The 14,064-nt window shown below is 41.5% G+C and overlaps 3 non-coding genes across 3 annotated transcripts; 2 read left to right on the top strand and 1 right to left on the bottom strand.

The window, feature by feature from the left end:
* Positions 1-263: 263 nt before the first annotated feature.
* Positions 264-336, bottom strand: TRNAR-UCG (transfer RNA arginine (anticodon UCG)). Its single transcript has one exon. It is a non-coding gene; the product is annotated as a tRNA-Arg (tRNA).
* Positions 337-608: 272 nt separating this feature from the next.
* TRNAL-CAA (transfer RNA leucine (anticodon CAA)) lies at positions 609-718 on the top strand. The gene is made up of 2 exons: positions 609-646; positions 673-718. It is a non-coding gene; the product is annotated as a tRNA-Leu (tRNA).
* Positions 719-13,744: 13,026 nt separating this feature from the next.
* TRNAL-CAA (transfer RNA leucine (anticodon CAA)) lies at positions 13,745-13,854 on the top strand. The gene is made up of 2 exons: positions 13,745-13,782; positions 13,809-13,854. It is a non-coding gene; the product is annotated as a tRNA-Leu (tRNA).
* The last annotated feature ends 210 nt before the right edge of the window (positions 13,855-14,064 follow it).

Genomic DNA, 14,064 nt, shown 5'->3' with positions numbered 1-14,064 from the left:
ATGACACCAGCCATTTGATGATTTGATAGTTTGGTTGAGAACACAAGCAAATGGGACAGTTATCAATCCCGGGATTCCAGGCATGTAACTGTGTTTTGAAACCCTTAAATCAATTGGTTTACTTCCACTTTATGATTTACTTCTGTTTGGAGGCTCTGGGCTTCAGCAAATTGGAAGCCTCCAGCAAGAAGCACGTTGTTATAGCTAAAGCAATAATTTACGAGTGAAGGTCACAGGAAGGAACTGGAAAGCAGCATAGAAAACGACCACGAAGGGACTCGAACCCTCAATCTTCTGATCCGAAGTCAGACGCCTTATCCATTAGGCCACGCGGTCTGCCACAAGGACATGATTCTGGTTTGTGGCGCCCGGATCAACCAAACACTCGAAGATCACCTGGGACATCTTCTACTTTTTTTGCTCAAGGAGATTTGGTAGAAAGGATCTGAAATGTATGACTTGGTGCAAGGTCATGCTTTAAGAAGTGCATTTGCAAAAGGGCCTAGGTTCAGAGTGTTCATACAGCTCCTTGACAATGGTAATAGATCAATAGAGTACCACGAGTAGATGATATTTCCAGAGGAAGCCATAGCACCTCAATATATCTTGTCAGGATGGCCGAGTGGTCTAAGGCGCCAGACTCAAGAGCTGTTTCTTCACATTGTGTGGGTGTTCTGGTCTCCAAATGGAGGCGTGGGTTCAAATCCCACTTCTGACATTCTGTTTACACATTTAGCTTGAACTACAATCACCACTCCCGCTGTGTTTTCATGCTACCATGTCACTGACAAAAAAACATGAAAAAAAATCCAAAAACTTTGCACATCCTACATAAAGATCAAATTCTTGAGGAAAATCTGCTAGACCATGCTGTTAAATCTGTCATTTAAAGTGCAACTTTAGTCAGAAAAGTAAGTCCTGCTACATCTCTTCCGGTTGTCCCATTTTGCATATATACTCATGTAAAACATTAAAAAATATGCTTCTATACACTTTGAAATCCAGTAATACGCTGTTTCAACCTGCTCTGCACATACTCAGTTGCTCTCCCATTTTAGGCATATTTAAGTTATGACACCAGCCATTTGATGATTTGATAGTTTGGTTGAGAACACAAGCAAATGGGACAGTTATCAATCCCGGGATTCCAGGCATGTAACTGTGTTTTGAAACCCTTAAATCAATTGGTTTACTTCCACTTTATGATTTACTTCTGTTTGGAGGCTCTGGGCTTCAGCAAATTGGAAGCCTCCAGCAAGAAGCAAGTTGTTATGGGTAAAGCAAGAATTTACGAGTGAAGGTCACAGGAAGGAACTGGAAAGCAGCATAGAAAACGACCACGATGGGACTCGAACCCTCAATCTTCTGATCCGAAGTCAGACGCCTTATCCATTAGGCCACGCGGTCTGCCACAAGGACATGATTCTGGTTTGTGGCGCCCGGATCAACCAAACACTCGAAGATCACCTGGGACATCTTCTACTTTTTTTGCTCAAGGAGATTTGGTAGAAAGGATCTGAAATGTATGACTTGGTGCAAGGTCATGCTTTAAGAAGTGCATTTGCAAAAGGGCCTAGGTTCAGAGTGTTCATACAGCTCCTTGACAATGGTAATAGATCAATAGAGTACCACGAGTAGATGATATTTCCAGAGGAAGCCATAGCACCTCAATATATCTTGTCAGGATGGCCGAGTGGTCTAAGGCGCCAGACTCAAGAGCTGTTTCTTCACATTGTGTGGGTGTTCTGGTCTCCAAATGGAGGCGTGGGTTCAAATCCCACTTCAGACTTTCTGTTTACACATTTAGCTTGAACTACAATCACCACTCCCGCTGTGTTTTCATGCTACCATGTCACCGACAAAAAAACATGAAAAAAAATCCAAAAACTTTGCACATCCTACATAAAGATCAAATTCTTGAGGAAAATCTGCTAGACCATGCTGTTAAATCTCTCATTTAAAGTGCAACTTTAGTCAGAAAAGTAAGTCCTGCTACATCTCTTCCGGTTGTCCCATTTTGCATATATACTCATGTAAAACATTAAAAAATATGCTTCTATACACTTTGAAATCCAGTAATACGCTGTTTCAACCTGCTCTGCACATACTCAGTTGCTCTCCCATTTTAGGCATATTTAAGTTATGACACCAGCCATTTGATGATTTGATAGTTTGGTTGAGAACACAAGCAAATGGGACAGTTATCAATCCCGGGATTCCAGGCATGTAACTGTGTTTTGAAACCCTTAAATCAATTGGTTTACTTCCACTTTATGATTTACTTCTGTTTGGAGGCTCTGGGCTTCAGCAAATTGGAAGCCTCCAGCAAGAAGCAAGTTGTTATGGGTAAAGCAAGAATTTACGAGTGAAGGTCACAGGAAGGAACTGGAAAGCAGCATAGAAAACGACCACGATGGGACTCGAACCCTCAATCTTCTGATCCGAAGTCAGACGCCTTATCCATTAGGCCACGCGGTCTGCCACAAGGACATGATTCTGGTTTGTGGCCCCCGGATCAACCAAACACTCGAAGATCACCTGGGACATCTTCTACTTTTTTTGCTCAAGGAGATTTGGTAGAAAGGATCTGAAATGTATGACTTGGTGCAAGGTCATGCTTTAAGAAGTGCATTTGCAAAAGGGCCTAGGTTCAGAGTGTTCATACAGCTCCTTGACAATGGTAATAGATCAATAGAGTACCACGAGTAGATGATATTTCCAGAGGAAGCCATAGCACCTCAATATATCTTGTCAGGATTGCCGAGTGGTCTAAGGCGCCAGATTCAAGAGCTGTTTCTTCACATTGTGTGGGTGTTCTGGTCTCCAAATGGCGGCGTGGGTTCAAATCCCACTTCTGACAATCTGTTTACACATTTAGCTTGAACTACAATCACCACTCCCGCTGTGTTTTCATGCTACCATGTCACCGACAAAAAAACATGAAAAAAAATCTAAAAACTTTGCACATCCTACATAAAGATCAAATTCTTGAGGAAAATCTGCTAGACCATGCTGTTAAATCTGTCATTTAAAGTGCAACTTTAGTCAGAAAAGTAAGTCCTGCTTACGGTTGTCCCATTTTGCATATATACTCATGTAAAACATTAAAAAATATGGTTCTATACACTTTGAAATCCAGTAATACGCTGTTTCAACCTGCTCTGCACATACTCAGTTGCTCTCCCATTTTAGGCATATTTAAGTTATCACACCAGCCATTTGATGATTTGATAGTTTGGTTGAGAACACAAGCAAATGGGACAGTTATCAATCCCGGGATTCCAGGCATGTAACTGTGTTTTGAAACCCTTAAATCAATTGGTTTACTTCCACTTTATGATTTACTTCTGTTTGGAGGCTCTGGACTTCAGCAAATTGGAAGCCTCCAGCAAGAAGCACGTTGTTATGGCTAAAGCAAGAATTTACGAGTGAAGGTCACAGGAAGGAACTGGAAAGCAGCATAGAAAACGACCACGAAGGGACTCGAACCCTCAATCTTCTGATCCGAAGTCAGACGCCTTATCCATTAGGCCATGCGGTCTGCCACAAGGACATGATTCTGGTTTGTGGCGCCCGGATCAACCAAACACTCGAAGATCACCTGGGACATCTTCTACTTTTTTTGCTCAAGGAGATTTGGTAGAAAGGATCTGAAATGTATGACTTGGTGCAAGGTCATGCTTTAAGAAGTGCATTTGCAAAAGGGCCTAGGTTCAGAGTGTTCATACAGCTCCTCGACAATGGTAATAGATCAATAGAGTACCACGAGTAGATGATATTTCCAGAGGAAGCCAAAGTACTTCAATGTATCTTGTCAGGATGGCAGAGTGGTCTAAGGCGCCAGACTCAAGAGCTGTTTCTTCACATTGTGTAGGTGTTCTGGTCTCCAAATGGAGGCGTGGGTTCAAATCCCACTTCTGACAATCTGTTTACACATTTAGCTTGAACTACAATCACCACTCCCGCTGTTTTCATGCTACCATGTCACCGACAAAAAAACATGAAAAAAAATCCAAAAACTTTGCACATCCTACATAAAGATTAAATTCTTGAGGAAAATCTGCTAGACCATGCTGTTAAATCTGTCATTTAAAGTGCAACTTTAGTCAGAAAAGTAAGTCCTGCTACATCTCTTCCGGTTGTCCCATTTTGCATATATACTCATGTAAAACATTAAAAAATATGGTTCTATACACTTTGAAATCCAGTAATACGCTGTTTCAACCTGCTCTGCACATACTCAGTTGCTCTCCCATTTTAGGCATATTTAAGTTATGACACCAGCCATTTGATGATTTGATAGTTTGGTTGAGAACACAAGCAAATGGGACAGTTATCAATCCCGGGATTCCAGGCATGTAACTGTGTTTTGAAACCCTTAAATCAATTGGTTTACTTCCACTTTATGATTTACTTCTGTTTGGAGGCTCTGGGCTTCAGCAAATTGGAAGCCTCCAGCAAGAAGCACGTTGTTATGGCTAAAGCAAGAATTTACGAGTGAAGGTCACAGGAAGGAACTGGAAAGCAGCATAGAAAACAACCACGAAGGGACTCGAACCCTCAATCTTCTGATCCGAAGTCAGACACCTTATCCATTAGGCCATGCGGTCTGCCACAAGGACATGATTCTGGTTTGTGGCGCCCGGATCAACCAAACACTCGAAGATCACCTGGGACATCTTCTACTTTTTTTGCTCAAGGAGATTTGGTAGAAAGGATCTGAAATGTATGACTTGGTGCAAGGTCATGCTTTAAGAAGTGCATTTGCGGGGGGCGTGTCCTGACGTTAATGGCGGTGGACGTGTATCTCTATAGCTCCCTGCACCCACCGAAAAATCCACCGCCATCCGCATTAAATCAAGTACGACTGGACATCATTTGACCACCATCGGATGTAGAACAACAAGCCGCTCCTCCCTGGGCAACAATTTTGAGCGCTATCGCTCCACAGACGCCTGTAATCCATTGCTGGGGATTCCTCATAGCCGCCGCCATCTTGCTCTCGCGGGGCCTCCCGCGGGGTTCGCACACTGCATCCTCCTACAGGTAAGGGACGACCATCTGTCCCCCTTTGCTGGCTTCTACGCGCCCCGCGGGGGATCCGGTGGCCGCCCAGCGTTTTTCTGATCCTCGGGGTGCCGTGGCTGGTCCCGGCCTGGCGCGGCGTAGTCGGGCCTGAGGATCCCCGGCCTTTCCTGAGGCGGCGGTCCGGGGGAGCGATCGGCGGCAAGCCCAGCCTTATTTGGACGTTCATCGGTCCTCCCCAACACTCCATCCTGCCTATATACATAGCTCTGTGGCCACCCTAGTCCTCCACAACCCCGGGAGTTCTACTGCCAGCCCTGGCCTGTTGAGGCCTAATCAGGCCTGAAGATCCCCGGCCTTTCCTGAAGCGGCCACCCAGGGAAGTGCTCCACAGCCAGCCTAGCCCTTTCTTGTGGCCATAGTCTTTAACCATAACTGCCCAGACATCTATTATATGGTCCACAAACAGAAGCTCAGAACAGGGCTTGCTACCCCTACAGTCAAAGCACCCCTGAGTCAACAGGCACCCCAGGCTTGGTTTATTGAGGCACCCTCTCCATCTCAGGGACCCCCAGACTCAAGTGAATATAAATTGTCTTTATGAATCAGCCCTGACTATTCTACGGAGAGTGCCACAATTCCCTCAGATTGACCTGCCTCCACCTCAACAACAGATCCTTTCTCTATTTTTAAAACCACTTTTTTTTGTTTTGTTTTTTTGATGGGGAGCATGCGCGGCATGGAAAGGGGCGGCCGCACCTAAAGAGAACTCCGGCATCCACGGGGCTTTCAGCCACAATCCTGGGGCTATAAACACCAGAAAACGCTCATTTTTTACACACCCCCTACGATAAGTCTTTGTGCATGCCTAATTCGCAGAAAGGGAGACGTGGGAGCCACCAGAAGTCCCGTTCTCTATACCCTCTCAGATCACAAACCCCAGGAAACATGGCAAAAAATGGCGCCGACCGCGGTCTTCCTTCATCTGCTACCTTCCCTCATACTACAGAGCCTCTGCAACTAGACTCAGCTCCTGCAAACAGTGAGTACAATCCACTTTCAAAAGCAGAACTGGATGCTAGCTTAGAAGCATTATATACTAAACTACACTCCAACTTTCAAACTGAGATACAAAAATCTACAAACACACTGTCCCAAGAGATAGCAGCCATAGGAACGCATACAGACCTGTTAGAAAACAAACATGATGAGCTGGCAATCGCCTTTAATGATCTCTCAAGAGAACATGAAACACTTTCTTCTGCATTCTCACAGTTACAGGCGCAAGTAGAAGATTTGGACAATCGGAACAGAAGAAACAATCTTAGAATCAGAGGCGCTCCAGAATCGATCACAGATTTAATCGCCTATTGCACTAAACTATTCCAATCCCTGCTTCCTGACCAGGACCCTATCTCCTTTAAATGTGACCGAATTCACCGCGCTCTGAGGGCTAAACCTCCACCGGACAAACCCCCCAGAAACATTGAAATAATGCGGGCAGCACGTGGGATCAGGAACGTCACTTTGGATGGGATACAACTGCAACTCTTTCCAGACATCTCCCAAGCAACGCTGGACAGACGCAGAAATATGAAGGAGATTACATCGGCTCTCTTCTCAGCCAGAATCAGATATAGATGGGGCTTTCCCTTTAAGCTGATAATCCCTCATAATGGCACCACATATATAGCTACCAACATATCAGAAGGAAGAGACATCCTAACCAAACTAGGCCTCCTGGATCCCAGCAACATTCCTCGCACCCCAGCTACTCCACGTCCTGCTCCAATATGGAACACTCCAGCATCAAGGAGAGAGGGTCGCAGAGTGAGACATGAAAGCGCACAACGGGACTAATGGTCTCCCCTCTCTTACGTGAAGATTGACTAAACATTTTTTACGGGTATACCATTCTACCTCCAACAAGCAGAAATTTTTCCTTTTTTTTTTCTCTTCTTTTTTGTATTTTCAAACTTTATTAACTTTAATAATTTTTCCCTTTTTCCATCTAATGTTTGTTTTCGTTTTTTCTTTTTTTTTCTTTTATTTATTTTTTTTTTTTTTTATCATATATGTTCTCCTTTTTCTCCTCCGCACACTCTGCCCAACAATACAAAGGTTGTTACCCCAGATTTCATAGTGTTCAGAGCTATTTTCAATACTACATTTAGTAGTTAGATTGATTTTTTCACAAAAGTCACTTATATTTATGTTTTTTTTACCAAAGCTCTGGTTTACCCAATACTGACATCTTGTGTCTGTTTAGGGGAACTGCGGAACCTCTGACAGATAAGGCTGAACACATTAGGTTTGCTCTTTTTAAATTAATAAGAGAACCTCATCACTCACACTTTTTCCCTTATTTAGCTTTATTTAAACCTTCTTTTAGCACTTAAGCTTACTCTCCGCATATATACATATTTTTTTTTCTAATTTTTATTATTTTCCCTTTTAATTTCTGTCTACACTTTTTTCATATATTCTTGTTTTTTCCCTATATATATGCAGCCTAGTAACATAAAGGTTGATATCCTAGATTTTATAATGAGCAAAGTTGTTCTCAATACTACATGTATTAGCTATACCTGATTTTACAAATACCACTTATTTATACAGGTTCTTTTCTACCAGAGCCCGGCTTTACCTGTTGCTGCCATCCTGTGGTTATTTAGAGGTGCTGCGGAGCCTTTGATAGATTTTTGCTGAATATACTGTTTGTCCTATTTAAATCATCAAGAATACCTCTCCACTTACCCCCCCCCCCTTTTTTTTTTTTCTTCTCATCTCTTCTCCACCCTGTCCTTCATTTAATTTTTATTTAAGCTTTTTTGCATTCTGGCTTACTCTTTACTTTTACATACAATTTTTTATTTATTTTATTTATTTATTTTTCTTTTTTCTCTCTTTCTCATTTTCACTACTTACACCCGTTTCTTACAGGCAACACAAAATTATATATCACTTTTAACCAAAGTGGCTGCCCCGCTCTATGCCGTCATGATTTACCCCCACTCAGTTACTATGTTCTCCCTACACATAGGGACTTCTCAATTATTACCCTATTTTGATTTCAAAGTTTATACATTCAGATATATTATACTGTTTTTGGTTCTTTTTTGTAATTTTCTTACACTGAGTTTTAGACTGGTTGGTCTAAACAAATTTCTCTGTCGGTTGAGGAACCTTTTTTTTCTCAACCCCTTACAACTTTTTTTTTAATTATTATTATCATTAAGTCCATTGTTATTACTCTGGTTATTATTACAGGTTCACATTTGGCAAAACCGAAAATCTACTGAATCATTTCTGGAATATTCTCCGCTTTGCGGAAGGCGTCCAAAAGTAGCTCCTTAGTCTGGAAGAAATGGACTCGCAATAGTACATCTCTCGGGACTTCTTGCGGCAAGAAGGAGGGTTTGGGAACTCTGTGAATCCTATCTATCTTCAGATCTAATGGGGACAATGATGGCGCTACAGCATGGAATAGGTCTGTGGCATAGGACTGGAGCTGTTGCGTCGTGACAGTTTCCAGTATGCCCCTTATTTTCAAATTGTTCCTGCGGGAACGGTCCTCGAGGTCTGCTAATTTCGCTTGTATTTTAGAAATAGAGTCCTGCTGGGACATATGGGAGTCAACAAGCGCATTGAAAGATACCGTAACATCACTCATCTGTGTTTCAACTTGATGCACCCTGCCCCCCAATTCAGTGATTTCAGCTCTACATTGTTGGAGGCACGTCAACATATCTGACTGCAGCGATGATCTAAGTGACATGAGCATTTCTTTGAGTGTAATATCCGAAATTGATTGCCCTGTAGTTGGAAACATAGCAATTGGGTCCGCTGGGGTGTTTGAGCCTGAGTCCTTGTCATGGGCACCACTCACCTCCATGTCCAGGGCCGAGTATTTATTGCGATGTGCAGGGATATCTGGATCCAGCCTGGGCTTGGATTTCGCCGGGCTTCTCGTTGTGGGTGAGTCACATGGAGAGGTACTGCCACTGCTCCGTGCAGCGTGCATAGTGTGTTCGGCATCTGCGTACCTCTCCTTCTCCTTCCGCAGCACTTCCGGTCCAGAAGGTGGCACTGGAGCGCTTGAGGCTTGCCTGTGATTATGTCTCTCGCCGCCATTTTCCTGTGGTCCGCGGGAGACAGCCGGAAAAAAGTCCGGTAATTTGTGCATTTTCTCCGCCGCGCGGAGCTTCTTCTTCATGTCCCCGGGACCCCTCGCTACTACGGCGGATTGTCAAGCCGAGGCGGCGATTCCGGCGTGCGACCGAGCGGCGATAATTCGGTGGTTCCCCATCAGCCGAGCGGAGCTCTAAGCACTTGCGGCCATCATGTTCGGCGGTCGCCACGCCCCCTACTGAATCATTTCTAATGTTTTTGTTTAATTATAGATATGGTACAATTTTTCTATTAAGCCTAGATATGCATAGTTTAAGAAGAAAAATATTGACTAATTCATCATACGCATTAATACTCCCAATCATGCTTCATTATTGGTGGTATGAGTTCACCGAATACTTTGCATTACCCTTACTTACAGCTGATCCCAAGACCCATAAAAAATTACAATGACTATTACAATAGTATCACATAATGTTCAGGGCTTCAACTCCCCAAACAAAAGGAAAAAAGCTTTCGTTCAATATAAAAAACTCAATGCAAAAATAGTAATGTTACAAGAAACTCATTTCATGAAGGACAATCACCCTACCTTTTTCCATAAAACATTCAATCAATCTTTTTACACAACCTCCTCCTCCAAGACCAAAGGAGTTGCTATTTTTTTACACCATTCCTTCCCACTAGAAGTTCAACAGGTTTACAAGGATCCAGACAGTAGGTTTATAATCATCAAAGGCTCCCTCTCAGGTAGAGATATCACAATTGCTAATATATACGCCTCTAGCGACGCCCAATCCACTTTTTTCCTACAATTTTTCAATACACTTCAACAATTTCACTCACCACATATTATCTTAGGAGGAGACTTTAACTCAGTCCCCCAACCCAATCTCGACCGCAGCAGACAAAACCCAAATTCTAAATCTTTCTCCAAAACAACCACCTCACACATTAATGACTTACAGCTGATTGATTCCTGGAGAGCACTGAATATAGGTGCACGAGAGTACACTTTTTACTCTCACCCACATGACTCTTATTCCCGGATTGACCACATACTATGTACCCCAATAATTCTAGCTAATGCAAAAGACACCACTATACTTCCCTGCTCTTGGTCAGATCACCATATTGTCACATTTAGTACCCAATTTATTGGCTTAACCCCCACCCCCTACTCATGGAGACTCAACGAATCTCTACTAACAGATCCCACCCACCAACATGAAATTGAAACGGAAATAAAAGAATATTTTTCATTAAACTCAACACCAGATATTTCCCCATCTACGCTTTGGATGGCACACAAAGCAGTTCTAAGAGGTCACCTTATCAAACGTGCAGCTCAAAGTAACAGACTGAAATGGTAAAAAATCCATGCTATCACTAAAGACCTTAACAAATTATACAAAGTCCATACAAACACTCATGACCCTGACATCTTTAATATGATATCCCAAAAACGTAACGAACTGGATTCCATATTAACGTTTAAAGCCGAAAAGGCACTTAGATGGTCGAAGGCTAAATTTTTCTTATCTAGCAACAATTACTCCACAATGTTTGCACGTAAGCTTAACCAATCCATCAAGCCTACACATGTTTATAAACTCAAAAATGATTCCAATCAAATAATCACTCATCCACAAGAAGTACTCTCCATTTTCAGGAATTTTTACTCTAATTTGCTGTCAACCCCATCCTCACCTATCCCTCCCACATCACTCTCTTGGTTAGACAACCTTCCCTTTCCCAAACTTACACAAACACAATTAGATACTTTAAATGCGCCATGCACAGAAGAGGAATTACCAACAATTAAATCCCTCAAAAAAAATTCCGCCCCAGGTCCTGACGGATTCTCCTCCTTCTATTACAAACAATTCCACCAAGTATTAATACCATATTTAATAAAGCTATATAATAATGTTCTAAAAGGGAACCACTTCCCAGAAGAGATGTTACATGCAAATATGTCACTCATTCCGAAACCAAATAAAGACCATACATTACCACAGAACTACAGACCAATCTCAGTAATAAACAATGATCTTAAAATATTCAGTCGAATCATGTCAAATAGATTGGCTTTAATAATCCCCTCCTTAATTTCTCCCTTTCAATCAGGCTTCATCCCAGGCAGACAAATCACGGACAATATAAGATTGGTTACAAATGTTGTTCAAGATGCCAATATTAACTCCAAATCAGTTCTCCTGCTTAGTCTGGACATTAACAAAGCTTTTGATAGTGTATCATGGAACTTTCTAGATATAATTTTAGATAAATACGGTTTTAAAGGGGAATTTACACATGCATTCCATGCACTATACCATAACCCATCCACCAGAATTAGACTACCAGGTTGTAATTCAGATTTTTTTAATGTAGGGAGAGGCACTCGGCAAGGCTGTCCCCTTTCCCCATTACTTTTCGCTTTAGCGATAGAACCTTTAGCAACAGCTATTCTACTAAACCCTGACATCAAAGGCTATACTACAAATAACAACACATATAAATTAAGTATGTATGCAGATGACATGATCCTTTTTCTTACACAACCAAATATTTCTCTACCGAACCTGCTTCAAACACTTAACACCTTTGCGTCTCTATCAGGGCTAACAGTAAACGTTTCCAAGTCTGTAGGTATGCCGATTAATATCCCGCCATCTCAATTAGATACCCTACGCTCTACATTCAATTTTTCCTGGTCACTAGAATCACTTCCCTACTTGGGCATTTTCCTTACCCCAACATCAATGATTTATATTCCAAAAATTATATACCTTTAATTAATAAAATAAGATCTACCCTCAAAATGTGGAAATCGTTTAAAATTTCATTCTTAGGCAGAATCACGGCAGTTAAAATGACCATTCTACCAAAAATGTTATATCTATTTAGAGCAATACCAATCAGACTAAATAAAATAATGATTTCAAGATTCCAGACAATTATTAATAAATATGTATGGCTGGACACCCACCCACGCCTACCCAGACTGGTGTTATATAAACCACAGAGAAACGGAGGATTAGGCCTTCCGGACTTTTGGTTATACTATCTGTCTGCAAGATGGGCGCAAATGGCCCAATAGCATATTCACAACTCTAAGATACCATGGGTCAGATTTGAACAAGAGTCTATCAAACCACTATCTATCTCTGGTATTCTCTGGGGCAACAAAATCCCAATAAACACTATCGAAGCTCTCAACCAAATAGTCGCACACTCTTATCGCTTATGGACTTTACACAATAAAAAATTCAATCTTATTTCTAGATCCCCACCCCACGCTTCCTTTGTAGGAGACCCAAGATCCCCACAGAACGACAATGATATGGTGGACTTGTCATGGTGGATCAATCATAATTTGACCTCCCTTAAGAACTTTATAGAAAATAACAATTTCTCCTCATTTGCATCTCTTAAATCAAAACATCAGATCCCAAATACAGAATTCTGTGGATATCTGCAGATTAGACATTTTTTCAATACATATTTCCAAACAACAAATCCCCCTCCCCCCTCGTTTTTTGAAAATATCTGCCTTAAAACACCAAGGAATCCCGGACTCATCTCAGAATTATATCATAACCTTCTCAGTCACACTGAAATTACCAAACTCCCATACATGACCAAATGGGAACAGGAAACAAATCTCTTGCTTTCTTCTCACGACTGGGACATTTGTATTAGCAATCTACACAAATGCACGAGATCAATCACAGTCAAAGAGACAGCACTAAAATTATTTACCAGATGGTACTATACCCCAGTAAAATTACATTCAATATACCCCATAACACCTAATACATGCTTCAGAGGCTGTAATTCCCTGGGCTCATTCTCACATATCTTCTGGGATTGTTCCAAAATTACATACATATGGACACAGTTAGAAAATTTTGCCTCAGTGATCTCAAATAAAAACATAAAACTAACCCTACAGAATTGCCTCCTATATGCCCCTATCCCCTCTCTTTCCACTTACAATATGAGATTGATTCATACAATATGTGTCGCAATTCATTGGCTAATTGCTTTTCATTGGAAATCGCTTTCCGTCCCCTTGGATCACCTCAAAATCAGAATTAATAACATTAATCTGATGGAAAAGATATTCCATACCACACAGAATTCCACACATTTATATAGAAATAAATGGGATCCCTGGTTTAACCACTCTACCTCCTTTTTTAATACTCCCTGAAATCGGGTCTCTTATACATGATTGTCTACGGTTTACTGCACTATTATGGCTCTAGCCCATCACCTTACCAAATGAAAACACAAACTATTGCAATATATATGCACTGTATCTTGTAAAAAATTTAGTATCTATGGCGATTTTCTATGTTTGTCTTGATATACATTGCATTTATTATATTATATCTATGCTTACTCCCTGTACTTTCTCTATGTACCAAATAAAAATCGTTTGTAATCAAAAAAGAAGTGCATTTGCAAAAGGGCCTAGGTTCAGAGTGTTCATACAGCTCCTTGACAATGGTAATAGATCAATAGAGTACCACGAGTAGATGATATTTCCAGAGGAAGCCAAAGTCCCTCAACGTATCTTGTCAGGATGGCCGAGTGGTCTAAGGCGCCAGACTCAAGAGCTGTTTCTTCACATTGTGTGGGTGTTCTGGTCTCCAAATGGAGGCGTGGGTTCAAATCCCACTTCTGACAATCTGTTTACACATTTAGCTTGAACTACAATCACCACTCCCGCTGTGTTTTCATGCTACCATGTCACCGACAAAAAAACATTTAAAAAATCCAAAAACTTTGCACATCCTACATAAAGATCAAATTCTTGAGGAAAATCTGCTAGACCATGCTGTTAAATCTGTCATTTAAAGTGAAACTTTAGTCAGAAAAGTAAGTCCTGCTACATCT

The sequence above is a fragment of the Lithobates pipiens genome, unplaced genomic scaffold (assembly GCF_037356315.1).
Source record: "Lithobates pipiens isolate NorthernLeopardFrog02 unplaced genomic scaffold, aLitPip1_a1.2 Scaffold_1, whole genome shotgun sequence".
Classification (NCBI taxonomy): Eukaryota; Metazoa; Chordata; class Amphibia; order Anura; family Ranidae; genus Lithobates; species Lithobates pipiens.
This window is presented reverse-complemented; position numbering and strand designations above follow the sequence as displayed.